We start from the raw sequence: 13,361 nt of genomic DNA, 5'->3' as shown, positions 1-13,361 counted from the left end.
ATATCTGCCAATGCCTGGCTCACGCTTTTAGCCCTGGTGTTCCTTAGAGCTACTGCTTCCAGCCATCGAGTGGCAAAATCCATTAAGGTCAGTACAACTTTCCTCTGGGTGTCTTCTTAGGGAAAGGACCCAGAATATCCACAGCTACATGCTGAAATAGAACCTCAATTATGAGGAGTGGCTGGAGAGGGGCCTTGACCTGGTCTTGGGGCTTTCCCACCCTCTGGCACACCTCAAAAGACCAGACATAGGTAGAAATGTCCTTGTCCATTCCCTCCCAGTGGAATGACTTTCCCAAATGGTCTTTTGTCCTATTCACCCAGCATGGCCACTAGGGTGATCGTGGGCTAAGCTCAAGAGCTTTTCCCTATATTTAGTTGGAACTACCAACTGTCTCGGAGGATGCCAGTCCTCTTTGTGCCCATCAGAAAGGATTTCCTTGTATAAGAGTCCTCCTACAACAAACCTGGATCTATTAGAAGAGCTGAGAGATGGTGGGTCACTCCATGCCGCCATCCAAGCTCCCTTGAGGCTTTCATCCGCTTCCTGCTCTGCCTGGAACTGATCTCTTGATGCTGGAGACATTAGTTCCTCGCTGGATTGTGGACTTGGGCTTGGTCCCACTGGAAGCGATGCAGGTGATAGGGGTGTCTCTGTCAACTATGAACCGCTCTCTGCTGGTGCACTAGGTTATATTTCAGGCTCTGGTTGAGCTTCTTGTGCCGGTTTAGCTGCTGCTGCAGATGCAGGCTCTGTGGCGCCCTTTGGTGCTGGCTCCCCTGACTCTAGTGGGGTTGCAAGCACAGGCTCTTGTGCTGACTGCTCTACCAGTTCCGATCCTTGGGCTGGTTATGACTGGGTCCCAGGAACTGTATCTACAACCGCTGCAATAGACTCTGGTCTGGGGTCTAGTTCCATCACCTCTGGCTGGGTCCCCGGACCTGTGGTATCAGGGGACACAGACTAGGTCCTTCTAGGAGGCTCAGGAATGGAGATAGGTGTGGAGGCCTGTTTAGCCTGGCTGTGGGTGACCATCCCCACCCTTTTTGTTAGCCTCACATGGTTGGCTAAGTCTTCTCCCAGCAGCATGGGAATGGGATAATCATCACAGACTGCAAAGGTCCATATTCCTGACCAGCCCTGGACAGGCAACTTGGCTGTAGGCAAGTAAAAGAGTTGGCCTTAAAGGGTAGCACTGTCACTTGGGCCTCTGAGTTGATGAATTTGGGGTCCACCAGGGATTGGTGGATAGCTGACACCTGTGCTCCAATGTCTCTCCACGCAGTAATCTTCCTCCCGTCCACACTCTCAGTTTCCCTTAGCTCTGGGGGTATTTGCAAGGCATCTGGGCCTGAAGGCTCTCAGTGGGATCCCAGGGTGATGAGTTGCAGTTGGCTGGTGCTCTTGGGGCAGTTGCCTTCACATGCCCCAGCTTATTACATTTAAAGCATCACCCTGCTGACTGTGGGCTGGGGCGAATTGGGTGGTTGGAGAGTAGGGTGGTGGGATGAGGGGGCATCTGGGGTCTCCCTGGCTGTGTGGAGGGCTCCTCCTTGTGAGATGGGGCCTTGGGCTGATTCTGATGGTGGGGTGTCATCTTGGGTTGCCCCTTCTGGTATCCCCACCAACTGCTATTAGCTTTCTTCTTCTCCACCACCTCCACCCATTTGGCTCCGATCTCCCCCTCCTCAATTACAGTTTTGGGCTTCCCATCTAGGATGTACCTTTCTATTTCCTCAGGAACACCCTCTAAGAACTACTCCATTTGTATTAGGAGAGACAGATCTTCCAGAGACTTAACATTTGCTCCTGATATCCAGGCATCTTAATTTTTTACAATGTGGTTGGCGTGTCGGGAAAATGCCACATTTGGTTTCCACCTTAGGGCTCTGAACTACCAACGGGCATGCTCAGGTGTTAGCCCCATCCTAATTCTGGCCTTTTGTTTAAAAAGTTTGTACTTGTTCATGTGTTCTTTAGGCATTTCAGCTGCCACCTCTGCTAAGGGCCCACTGAGTTGTGGCCTCAGCTCCACCATATACTGGTCTGTAGAGATGTTGTATCCAAGGCAGGCCCTTTCAAAATTTTCTAAGAAGGTGTCTGTATCATCGCCTACCTTGTATGTGGGGAATTTCTTGGAATGGGGAGCGGTACCTGGAGGAGGACTGTTAGGGCTAGTTGGCTGACCCAGCTTAGCCCTTTCTAAGTGGCAGCTCTGTCACGGCTTCTAAGCACTTCGCTATCATTTCCAGCTCCAAGAGCGTCGCCTCTCTTCTCTCCTCTGCCTCCAAGCACTTCTCCTCTGCTTCCAAGCGCTCCTCCTCTGCATCTGCCTCCAAGCGCTTCTTCTGTAGGAAGAAATTCCTGTCTTCTGCAGTTAGAACTTGGTCTGGGTTAAGGGCATCCCTCCATCTTGGCACCTGGATCTCAGGTTCGGGAGGGCTGACCATTCCCTTGGGGAAATCTCCGGTCCCCCATCCCCTTCCTGCATTTCTGAAAAGGAGCTAGATGTCTGGGCTTGATCTGGGTCTGTCTTCTCCGTGGCATGCCGCTTTGGGAAGACTGGTTGCTCTAGGGTTTTGGTGCCCGACCGCAACCTCATGCACAGGGCTGCCCTACTCTAGCCTATTTCGTTGCCACGAAGCTAGAAAAAAAAAATAAACGGCTTGTTGGACTCCCTGGCTTTGCAGGCTGAATCCTTTGCGTGTCTGTTCCCCCTCAGGCAACCTCCCTGGCTTTGCAGGCTGCCAAAAGGAAAAATGTGTCCTTTTAAAATCCTGAGGACTGTGCCTCTCATTCAAAATGATCCCACCGCTTTGCCACCATGTCAAGCCTAATTCCCCACTCTGGCACTTCGAGTGCAGAAGGTGGGAGCCCGCAAGGATTCTAAAAAATAATACTAGCCACTCCAGGCTTGTATTAAACTCCCAAGGTTACGGCTTTTCACTGACCTTGGATTGGTAGATGCTGCCACCACTCAAGTACAGAACCCCACTGAGAGCCCAGGAAGGCGCAATTTGGAATTCCTTCCTGTGGGGTACCATCTATCCCTTTCACCCCCATCCAGGGAAGAGCTGAGAAAGAAGAAAAAAAAAAAGGAAATCAGCTGTTGCCACCAGCTAATTAAACAACGTGCACAAACCTCTTAAGACAAAAATCCAATTCTATTCTTGAAAATGGTAAATTTTATTAATAAAATAAAGGAAAGAAAATACATCTGGGAATACATTTGGCTATTGCTAGATTTTAAAAGAGCAAAACTACAAGGACTAAGCACCAAGAATAGCTTTCTTGAGGTCCAGTCTAAAGGTTTACAAGCAAAACAAATGCACCTGGGGTTAGCACAGAGGAATCCACAAGCCATAACAAAATAAAAGGTATAAACCTAATCGCATCTTCCTAGACATTTCCTGATCTACTTACATATCTGGGGTTTTAAATAAGTAGCTCTAGGTATGACACTAATGACTTCTTCATAACTTGCCCAAGCTTCTTAAAGGATAGCTGTTGTCCTGGCCACCTCTCCCCTGTAGAACAACAACAGACAGACAAAAGGGGAGGGTTTTTTTTCAATTTTAAAATGTTCTAGCCTTCCCATTGGCTCTTTTGGCCAGGTGCCCACTCATTTGGCATAGCAGTGAGACTTTTTAACCCTTTACAGGTAGAGCAATTAGGGAACAGCTACTAAAAAGGATTTTATAGCTACTGGCTGGCTGGGTATCCATAAAAGGGAGCCCCCCCCTTTCATTTATCACAACTTCCAACATTTTAATAGAAGTTTATCAGTTTTCAGTAAAAACGCAAAACTTGAAATATTTTGGTTTGCAAAGTTTTGTTGAAAAAAATGGAAAATTTTAAAAGAAATAAGCTTTCTGTAAACATTTTCATTTTAAAAGGGCATTTTTCACTGAAAAAATATTTTGATTGAAAATTTTTAACCAGCTCTGCTTGGGGGAATGTAAGGGTGAGGCTGTGCCAAGAAAACCCATCAGAAAAGGTGCATTGCATAAAAAAGTTATGGGGGATGGTTATAAGTGTGGGGATGACACAGGTTGACACTGGTCCTTTAGGAGGGAACTGAGCCATTGCACCTGTTACTGGTCAGCTGACTCCAGCTGAGCTTTAAAGGAAGGCACCTGGGCCTAAGGAGACATGGGACCCTTACTACCTGCTCCCTGGTAACAGTGAGTCTGGGAAACCTAGGATTGCCAGAGTCCCCTGGAAGGAGAGAGAGGGAAGCAGGAGCAGCAGGACTGCCAGAGTTCTTTGGGATGGGCAGTAGAAGGAACTGGAGAATTAAAGGGGGAAAAACCCCTGGGAGCTGGGGTGAACTGAAGAACTGTGTTTTTGTTGATCTGACTGAAGTTTGGACAATAAAATTACATAAAAGGGACTGTGGTTGTGTCAGTAAGTCCTTAGCAAGCTGGAGAGGAGCTACTACAGGGCAAAACTATGGTTCTGTTGCATTAAGTTGACGATGTAGAGATGTTGGGTCTCTTCTGCTCTAGAATACATTAGGTAAAGTATGTTAAAAAAGTGGGGTGGGGGTGCAATAAGTGTAGGGGCAGTGTTGAGGTGCTTTATGCACAATCCTACTGGGGTCATTACCAGCTGAGGAAAGGGGTGCATTGAGGAATTCTTTGCCTGCACTCAGAGGCACACTGTGGATAACACCACACTCCACATAAGGGCAAATAAGGAGACTCTGGACCTCCCATTTCTATTAAGGGTGATGATGAGGTGCCAGCCACAGGCAGCAATCTCCTTACATGACATTCATTGAAGGGAAACCAAGGCCAGGTCCTCAAAGAGGAGGAGGGACAAAGGGATCAAAAATCATCTTTCTACTGGCAAGCCTGTGGACAGCCCACAAGCTCCTATGCAAGGACTTCATCTGGACAAGTTACACTGCTTACAGATGCTATACAAATTCAATTGCACTGAATATTAACACAGTGCTTTAGTAAAATTGCACAGTGTCTGTCTCAAATGAATAACTGTTTCAATATTCTATTATAAACACTCAGACATATTTTAATGTGTCTGAAGCTAGTTTAGACTTAGCACTGCCTTATAACTACTCTTCCTAAATGTTTCTCTTAATTATTTTGAGTCCCCCAGAGAACCTTGGGGCTTCCTTTCCCCGCTCCTGTCTTCCAACCTGGTTGACTTGGTTCAGAAAAAAACTGAAAATGAGTTATAATGAATGTATGTTTTCTATATATATATATATATATATATATATATATATATAAATATATATATATAAAATAATTTTAATGTTAACTTAGTGCTGATAAAAGATGTTGCATTAACAACACCAGAGACTAACGCCTTTTATATTTATCCACATAAAAAAGGACAGACTAACCAGTGACAATGCAGCTTCTTGCATACATAGACTTCCAATGCACCTTAATTCTATCTGGAGCAGCCCCCTTTAGTTCAATACTCCAGGTATTAGCTGTGTTTGGCCTTCTCTGACAAGAGAAGGTGGTGGTTTTGGGGATGTGGAAATTTGCCTTGTAGTACACTATCTTGTGGTTGATTCCATCAGTTTTCACATGTAAAGCAGGGCTCAGTACTTGGTTTAGATAGGGACACCTAAGTGCTGCAGGATGTCATTAGTATATTATCAACCTAGACTGGGGACTAAATCTGATTTCAGATGCCACTGATTTTGTTGGGAGCAGTATTGCCAATTCCAAGCATTAAAAAAAAAAAAGAAAAAGAAAAAATCAGGAATCTGCCCCTGCCTCAAAAAATCATGCATATGGCTTCAAAAATCATGAGACTTCTTAAAAAGAATACATTTTGGGTTATTATTATTTTCCACCTGGTTTCTGAGCCTTTCATTTTCCAGTTTTTCTTCCACAACCAAGAGGACTAGAAACTTATTTTTTAAAAGAGTGAAAGCTGAGTGTCTTGTAGAGACCCATATCTCCAGAAGCTAGGGCTTGAAGAAAAACACCAAATATCACAAGACTTGTGATAAAATCATGAGAGCTAAAATCATCAACACTATGAGAGCAGGATCAGTCTTTAAGTACACAAACAGTTAGAGCACTGCTTCCCAATCTGCAGCCTAATCAGCACACAGCTGTGGCCCATGTGACAGCCTCAGGGCCATACACGCATGGTATATATTGTGTGGCTGCAGTCCACATAACACCCAGAGAGCTGCATACGCAGCCACAATGGTAAATAGGTTGAGAACCACTGGTTTAGAGCTAGGGTTTAGCTACATCCCATTTTGGCTGGGACAGTCCCTTTCTTAAGCCCTATCCCACCATCCTGACTTTTTTTCCCCAAAAGTGGGCATTTGTCCTGTTTGTTCTTACCAACTGACAAACGCCCGCTTTTATCAAATAAGTGGGGTGCAGAGGAAGATGCAGGAGGCAAGCAGCGATACCAGATCCATGCCAGGGAGGAGGCAGGGGGCACGCAGGGCTCAAGCGCGCTGCAATGCTAGCCCGAGTCTCATGCAGGGGGGTAGGCAGGGCTTGGGTGAGCAGCGACGCCAGTCCTGTGACGGGGAGGGGGGGCGCTCGGGGGGGGGGGGGGGGCCGGCTGGGCAGGGGGGGGGGGGGGGGAAGCCCTGGCTAACCCCGTGCAGGGGAGAGGGAGCACGGACTATCCCTGAGAGGAGGAGGGGGGCTCAGATGAGCAGCTCAGGCCGGCCCCCGGGGGGGGAAAGAGGGCTTGTGCTAGCCTCATGGGGTGTCCAATTTTCCCTTTGGGAAATAAGATCACCCTATTTAGAGCCATACTGAACAAAACAAAACGGAGGGGGGCGTAAATGAATTTCAGACTGTAACTTGTCTTGGCACGATGCGAAAGGGAGGAGCCCTGCATGGGCTGGGAAGCATCATCTCTGAGGGAGTGAGACGATAGCCCTGCCTCACAAACGGGGTAGCCCGGCACTGCAGGCTAGGGACCGCGGGGAAGGCCGCACTGCGCTTGGGAATTCCAGGGTTCCCAACGCCTGCACCAATTGACCAGCAGGCAGGCGTTGTTGCTGTTGTGAAGCTCCCACTCCCGGAGGCGTGTAACGCTGCGAAACCCTGGCTGCCTATAAAGCCAGAGGAAGTTCCTGGCCCTAATGTCTCTGAGGGAGCTGTCAGGGTGCGCGGGGCACGGCGAAGAGCCCAAGGATGCTGGGCAGGGGGAGCCCCGCGCTGAAGGTAGAAACGGGACGATGTCCCTGTTAGCACGCAGCAGCCCGGTCCCCCAACCCCATGGTTTTCACCTCTGCAGCCCCGCCCACTGCGCGCCGCCATGTTGTGGCTCTACGCAGTTGCTTTTCCTCTAAGTCCTCCCCTTTTCGTACCTTTTTTCTCGCGAGAGGCGGGTGCTCGAGCGCGCTCTCTCCCTCCCCTTTTCGGAGCAGGTTCTCGCGGAAGCGATGGAGGTTTTGAGGTAATTCTCGCGAGAGCTGGTTGCCTTGGCTCCCCGTAGCTATAGCAGCGGGGTGGGGGACGAAGCGAGCGAGGATGCTGCGGGCTCCGGTGGGACGCGTCTCTGGCGGGTGAGTAGTTACGGCAAGTGCTAACTTCCATAAGCCCGCGCGGGGCGGGGAGCCCCCCTTCGCCTGTGCGCCCCGACGCACCCTGGGATTGGAGCCCGGGGGACCTGACTCCCCTGTTTAGGGGGGAGCCCGTACACCCAGTTCCAGGGTGCTGGGTCCGTTCGTCTCCATCCCAGCCCCGGGGAAGACCGCGACCTCCTGCCCCTATCTCCGGGGAGAACTCTGCCCCAGAGCAACGACCCTGTCCTGGGTGGGAGCCTCCTGTCCCCAGGAATCGCTGCCGTCCCAGCAGTGCCGTATCCTCGGGCCCCTCGGGAGAGTGGGAAGAAAGGGTCAAGAGGCGCCGGGAGGGGGTTCCTGGGGAGTTGGTGGTCTCGGCCGTGGCGGTACCCCAGGCGGTGAGCGTGTGAGAGGGGTCTAACGCCCACGGACCACGCAGGACAAGAGGTCGGTGGGTGCTAGTGCAATGGGACACTATGGGAGTATCAGTAATATGGGGTACAAGGGGTGTCAGTAACAGGTGGGGGTTAATGGCAGTTAGTTTGTAAGCAGGACTGGGAGATGAAGCCGTGAAATGAGTACTAGCACTGGGGTGTTGCAGACTGCTGCTGTACAGCAGTTCTTATTCAGTGCTCAGGAGCAAAATAATCCCATGATTTACACATTCACAAAAACATGGTTTTGTTTTTGGCTTTTATGGAACAGTAAAGATGCTCAGAATCTGACTTTTACAAGTGAGGGGAAAGCCACTAATAAACTATCAAGCTCTTTAAATCAGTTCCAGCATGACATGGAACCCATTTGCAGTAGTGAATTCAGCCCCTGAATAAGTGAGTGGAAATCAATGGGAGTTGTGTTTATACCAAGGCTGAAATGTTGCATGGCTCTAACCTGCGTTCAGATTGCAGGTGAGAAGAGTTATGTGTATGTTTAAGTCACGAATTTGGTGAGCTGCTAATAGTTAAAGGGGAGTCAGTAACAAATGAACAAAAAAGAAGTTCCACTAGCTAAGAACATCTGCTAGCAGGAGGGAATTTTGAAGTTAGCATCACTGCTGTTAAATTTTATTAGTTAGTAATTAATTCTTGATAAACGAAAGAAACAGAACTGCAGAATATGTTCTAGATTGAAAGAAACTGGTTTAAAATAGAGGCTTGTTTCCTCCTTTTGCATTGAACCAAGGAATGAAAAAAATGGCTTTTCTGAAAGGGAGAAAGCTGTCTGACTTTGCAGGGTATGATTTTGTTTGAATCTGTTTTTTTCTGTGAGAAGATTATGGCTGTTTTTGGATCTTTGAGGATTAGAGTCCCAAGAATAAACCAAAACAATGCACTTCATGTGCTCAAAAAGTTACACACATGGTTTTCTGCTGCCTCAGTGAATGAGGAGAGAAGCTGTTATGGGTATTAAAGGGGTAGAAATGGGTGGTTGTGTATGTAAATTTTCAGGTAGCTTTTGGTATTACAGAGCAAACTAAGGTGCAGTAATTATGAAGATGTATACAAATTAAAAGGAAAATACAAAAAGAGTTTCCTTATATTATCTCTGGGGCAATTTGAAAGAAATAAGTATTTTTTAGAATAATTCTGAAAACCAAGTTTCTTTAAACATACATTACTGTTCATTCTCAGAAAAGGAACTAAGACTGAAAGATTCCTTGCTGCTGTAGATTGGATATAGAATAGCACTTGAATATAAATTGAAAATGATAAATGCAGAATTAACAATGACTTTTTTCTCTCTAGAAGGAAAAGAAATTGTTGCAGTACTGAAAATTAAATTGGTGAAATAATGCATAACTTGAACAAGAAAGTTTTAAAATATAATTGACAAAACTCATCATGAGCTAAAATAATTTTGGAACTGGTCCATGTAGAGCAGCTCTCATTTAGGAGGTTAAACTAGTAATGGACAAGATCTCCAGATTGGACTCTCCAAGAACTCTGCTGCAGTACCTAAATTTGCGTTGCATATTCATTTGTATCAAATTAAATATTTGTCCTCCAGCTCTGTTCGCCTCTAGGTGGTGCCTGTCAGGCAGGTTTGGGTCACATTGCTCACTGAATCCTCTCCCCCCCCCCCCCCCCCGGTCAAACTTGCTTACAGTTACAGTCTTAGTAGAGAGTTGTGTAATTTTGTTTTGTTTACACTAGTGACCAGATGAAGGAGACTCTAGCTCAATACCCGGTAGCCAATTCAGGCAAAAACATGTTATGCCCTTCCTCCTTCTGTTTTGGGTTATGTAATGATGTTGGTCCATTTTGGGGCTAGACCACAAGTTCATTAAGATGGATAATGGAAATTTAAATCCTCTTTTATCCAACCCTCATGCTATTGAACATTAAACCTACTTACGTGAGTTTTAACGCAGAATACCCTGAATGGAGAAAGTGTTTTAGTTCAAGTTGGTAAGTGCTAAACACCTCACTATTACACTTTCAGGCTCTAGTTAACTCTCAGTTCCTATATTGCACTTATTTTTTGTTTTATTACAGTAGCTCCCTGGGATGGGCCACACCGAAAATGCCACACTCAGGGCACACTATAAGAAACACAGCAGACAATCCCCAAAAACTAATGGTTTATTTTATGTTAGAGTCACCAAACCAATATCAAAAGAGCTTCTGTAGTATCACACTGGTTAACAAGAAGCCAAACACAGTACCCATTAGGCATTCCAGCCCTTGGCTCCAATCGAGGCAGATCTAATATAGTGATTAAAAAAAAAAAGGAGAGAGTTATTGAATGGTTAGGAATCGTGTGTGTGTATATGTATGTATGTGTATATATGTGTGTGTGTGTATATGTATGTATGTGTATATATGTGTGTGTGTGTATACACACACGATTTTTCAGTGTTCATAAAGCAGATTTGTAGCAGTAATGTTATATCTGCTAACTTGCAAAAGTTTTCTTGGAATTATCCCAACAGGACAGAATCCAGAGGCAGCTTAGATGTAAAGTCTGGTTGTCTTTCCATGCATTTTCCCTTTGCTTTCCCATCAGAAAGTAATTTTTCTGCAGAGAAGCGAAGAAATCTGTGGGGGACATAAATTTTGCGCATGTGCAGTGATGCAGAATTCCCCCAGGAGGAAAGGGAGCACTCTGATAAACAAAAGAGAAAACTTCGACAAGAACTAGAAGAAAAAGGAAAGCCCTTGCATAGGAGTAGTTTGCAGTTGAAAAGGCATCTGAAAATACTTCCAGCACCCATGAAGAAGTTACTGCAATAACTGGAAGGAGAAATATCTGCAGGCTGAGCAGCAGTTGGTGGGACTGCAGATGACCAAGCCAAGTTCTGAAACGTCCATGTCAGATACACGATTCACTCCTCAAAGACCCAAATAATTTAATCAACAAGCAATACCAAGATTTAACAGAAGAAATTCTTTGTTTTAACTAGGGGCAAATAGGACATTTTCAAAATGATTATGAGAATTCTCCTAACCCAGAGGTAGGAAAACTACAGCCCTAGGGCCCTACTCGGCCCTCCAGACCTTTTAATCCAGCCCTCAAGCTCCCGCCTGGAAGCAGGGTTGGGGTCTTGCCCCACTCTGCACGGCTCCCGGAAGCAGCGGCACGTCCCCACTCCGGCTCCTTTGTTGTGTGGTGTGTAGTTGCTGGTGAGTGTTTGCTTCAGATTGGCGGTCCGTCTGTAAGCAAGGACTGGCCTATCTCCCAAGGTCTGTGGGAGTGAGGGATCGTCCTTCAGGATAGGTTGTAGATCCTTGATGATGCACTGGAGAAGTTTTAGTTGGGGGCTGTAGGTGATGGCTAGTGATGGTCTGTTACTTTCTTTGTTGGGCCTGTCTTGTGGTAGGTAACTTCCGGGTACCCTTCTGGCTCTGTCAATCTGTTTCTTCATTTCACCAGGTGGGTATTGTAGTTTTAAGAATGCTTGATAGAGATCCTGTAGGTGTTTGTCTCTGAGAGATTGGAGCAAATGCAATTGTATCTTAGAGCTTGGCTATAGACAACGGATCGTGTGATGTGGTCTGGATGAAAGCTGGAGGCATGTAGGTAAGTATAGCAGTCAGTAGGTTTACAGTATAGGGTGGTGGTTGTGACCGTCGCTTATTTGCACTGTAGTGTCCAAGTTTAGGTTGGATATTAGGAAAAACTTCACTAGGAGGGTTGTGAAGCACTGGAATGGGTTACCTAGGGAGGTGGTCCTTCCTTAGAGGTTTTTAAGGTCAGGCTTGACAAAGCCCTTGCTGGGATGATTTAGTTGGCAAGTGGTCCTGCTTTGAGCTGGGGGTTGGACTAGATGACCTCCTGAGGTCCCTTCCATCCCTGATATTCTATGATTCTTTGAATGCATCACAAGTAGTGATGGGGCGCTAGAGGACGAGAGCTGAGGAAGTGTTGTTCTAAGCCAGCCATAAAAATATTGACATACTGTGGGACCATGCGGGTACCCATAGCAGTCCCGCTGACTTGAAGGTATAAATTGTCCACAAATCTGAAATAGTTGTGGGTGAGGACAAAGTCACAAAGTTCGGCCACCAGGTTTGCCGTGACATTATTGGGGATACTTTTCCTGGCGGCTTGTAGTCCATCTTGTGTGGAATGTTGGTGTAGAGCGCTTCTACATCCATAGTGACTAGGATAGTGTTTTCTGGAAGATCACCAATGGATTGTCGTTTCCTCAGGAAGTCAGTGGTATTTCGAAGATCGCTGGGAGTGTAGGGCCTGAGGAGAGAGTCCACATAGCCAGACTATCCTGCTGTCAGGGTGCCAATGCCTGAGATGATGGGGCATCCAGGATTCCCAGGTTTATGGATCTTGGGTAGCAGATCGAATACCCCTGGTTGGGGCTCTAGGGGTGTGTCTGTGTAGATTTGTTCCTGTGCTGCTTCAGGGAGTCTCTTGAGCAAATGGTGTAGTTTCTTTTGGTAATCCTCAGTGGGATCAGAGGGTAATGGCCTGTAGAATGTGGTGTCAGAGAGTTGCCTAGCAGCCTCTTGTTCATATTCCGACCTATTCATGATGACGAAGGAGAGGCTGCTAGGCAACTCTCTGCTCTCCAGCTACTTTTCTATGGGAGTTGGGTTATTTAGGCACTGGAGAAAGGCAATGAAGTGAACTCTAGTTCACCCAAAGGTTACACATATACTGTCCCATCACTTTGAAGTTAACATTCTATTTACTATGTATACACTATTTACTATACATACACCGGTAATCCAGTTACACTGATTAACATAAGGCAATTGCTGGTCACACATTATAACATGGATAGGTAAGCTGAAGACAATATATGTAATATTGTTAGTTTCATACAGGTCTCACATCTTTGATCTTAAGGTTGACTGAACACAATCACATACATAATATAAAGGTGTGACACAGACCAGAAAGGGTTACATAACTACCAGGCTTATTGACCCAGATTCAACCTTTAAAGACACATTAAGCTATATGTAAATTGTAGTTAGGGCCATTTCATGTTAGTTAAACTAGAGCTTTGAAATGCAAACCTGTATTGTTAGAGAATTAGAGGTAATACTAATTGTATTTATTTATATAGAGTATATTGTTAGAGGTTAACAATGCAAGCAAACAAACAGTTCCGTCTATCACTGTACCTGTTAATTCAGAGATCAAAAAGAAATGTTAACATTTAAATGAACTGTGAATGCAGTGATATCATTGTCTTAATTTCTCTTTGAAGTATATGATGAACTACCTGTAAATGGAGGGAGATAGGCAATTGCCTTATATTAATCCACGTACCTAATTACTGGTGATGCTTAGGAAATAGGAGGTCTACTTCACAGCTAGGGTAATTGCCCATTTTTCACCCAAGGACTGCATGCTGTCAAGAGGCTGC

General features: G+C 46.1%; 1 protein-coding gene across 12 annotated transcripts in view; it reads left to right on the top strand.

Annotated features, from left to right (window-relative positions):
• Positions 1-7,409: 7,409 nt before the first annotated feature.
• The window catches only part of USP54 (ubiquitin specific peptidase 54), a 239,391-nt gene continuing 233,439 nt past the window's right edge, over positions 7,410-13,361 (top strand). For 5 of the 12 annotated variants that reach the window (XR_004646575.1, XM_034777051.1, XM_034777050.1 and 2 more), the window contains exon 1: positions 7,410-7,528. The gene's annotated coding sequence lies outside the window, so the exon portion shown is untranslated. The remainder of the gene's footprint in view (positions 7,529-13,361) is intronic. The other 7 variants (XM_034777055.1, XM_034777047.1, XM_034777045.1 and 4 more) reach the window with 3 other exon arrangements.

The sequence above is a fragment of the Trachemys scripta genome, chromosome 7, assembly GCF_013100865.1.
Source record: "Trachemys scripta elegans isolate TJP31775 chromosome 7, CAS_Tse_1.0, whole genome shotgun sequence".
In the NCBI taxonomy this organism is placed as follows: Eukaryota; Metazoa; Chordata; order Testudines; family Emydidae; genus Trachemys; species Trachemys scripta.
This window is presented reverse-complemented; position numbering and strand designations above follow the sequence as displayed.